Source organism: Malurus melanocephalus, unplaced genomic scaffold, assembly GCF_030028575.1.
Source record: "Malurus melanocephalus ecotype Western Australia unplaced genomic scaffold, MMel_1.1 scaffold_1913, whole genome shotgun sequence".
Taxonomy (NCBI): Eukaryota; Metazoa; Chordata; class Aves; order Passeriformes; family Maluridae; genus Malurus; species Malurus melanocephalus.
In genome coordinates, this window is record NW_026625145.1 from 13,913 (window position 1) to 15,501 (window position 1,589).

A 1,589-nucleotide genomic window follows, 5' to 3' on the forward strand; every position below is an offset into this window, starting at 1 on the left:
CCAGGGCCGGGGGTGTCGGTGCCAGCAGAGCACGAGGCCCCTTCCAGAGCCCTGGGAACAGCCCCAGCCCTGCCAGCCCTGGGCTCTGGGTGACACTGTCCCCTCCCTACAGGGCTGGCCCTGCACTCACCCAGATCTCTGTGGGTGTTTCTGTGTGTGAGTCCCGTTGCTGATCCATCCTGGCAATCCTGGGGCTCCTCTCCAATCCCATCCCTGGGGCAGGGCTCACTCTGCTCCAGCAGAGCAGCAGCTTCTCCCTGCCTGTGCCCAGCAGGATCCTGCACCCGAGGCAGCTCTGTCCCCCTGGCTGCTGATCCATCCTGGGGATTCACGGCATCCTCGGCAATCTCAACAACGGCTTCATCCTTCCTTGGCCTCATTTCAGTCTTACAAATGGAATTTCTCTTGTGCCCAGCAGGACCCTGCACCCGAGGCAGCTCTGTGTGCTCAGTTCCTGAGCCATCTCCAGGATCCAGGGGCTCCTCTGCACTCTCATAGTTGGAGCTGTCCCGACATTGATTCATTACAGACACGGAGCTGTCACGGTTCTGCTCCTCATCAAAAGGATCCTGCAGCCGAATCGAGTCTTTGGCAGCCTCTCCGTCCCTGGGGCCCATGCGCCTCTGCAGATCTGAAATCACCCCACATTTAGACTCATCTCAATCATGACACATCAGCATTGGTGACACAGAACGCCGAGTAGAGTTTCCAGTGCAGTTTCACACATTGAAAGCCCCCACCTGCTCCGCTCCCCGGTAATGCTCCAGCAGCACCTGCGGGACACAAGAGCACTCTCAGAGAGCTCCGGGAGGGCCGGGACAGCGGGGACAGCCCCGGGAGCTGCCGAATGCGGGCACGGGACAGCGGGGACAGCTCTGGGAGCTGCCGAATGCGGGCACGGGACAGCGGGGACAGCTCTGGGAGCTGCCGAATGCGGGCACGGGACAGCGGGGACAGCCCCGGGAGCTGCCGAATGTGGGCACGGGACAGCTGCGGACCGGGCTCAGCCTCCCGAGAGAGAACCAATGGCCCTGCTGTGTGCATCGCTCGAATGTCCCGAGGGGGCTCACGATTGTCCCCGGCACCCCCTGCCCCGGCGGGGCAGAGCCCGGGCACAGCGAGCGCTGTCAGTGCCACTCTGTGTCACCGTCTGGGGACAGCAGAGAGGGGGCTCCGGGCATGGAAAGCACAACTCGGTTCCATCCCCCGGGAGAACCAGCCGGGATGAGGCTCTGCCGCCTCATGACTGCACCACTCGGCTGTTTCTGTCCCCGCGTGCTCTGGGTTGTGAGGGGCGTTCGAGTTCATCCCGTCTCATCCAGCCCCGGACCCTTCCCTGCCCCAGGGGCTCCCAAACCAATTCTTCCGTTTTCTCTGGAAAACGAATCCGCCACAGCCCCCCCTGTCCCTGCCGCCCCCTCCGCCCGCAGCGAGCCCCGAGCCCCGGCACAACCGAGCGCGGCTCCACCTGCGCCGGGGCCGCCTCCGAGCTCCGCCGGGCTCCGGTCACTGTCCCCTCACCGGGCTCCGGTCACTGTCCCCTCACCGGGCTCCGGTCACTGTCCCCTCACCGGGCTCCGGTCACTGCT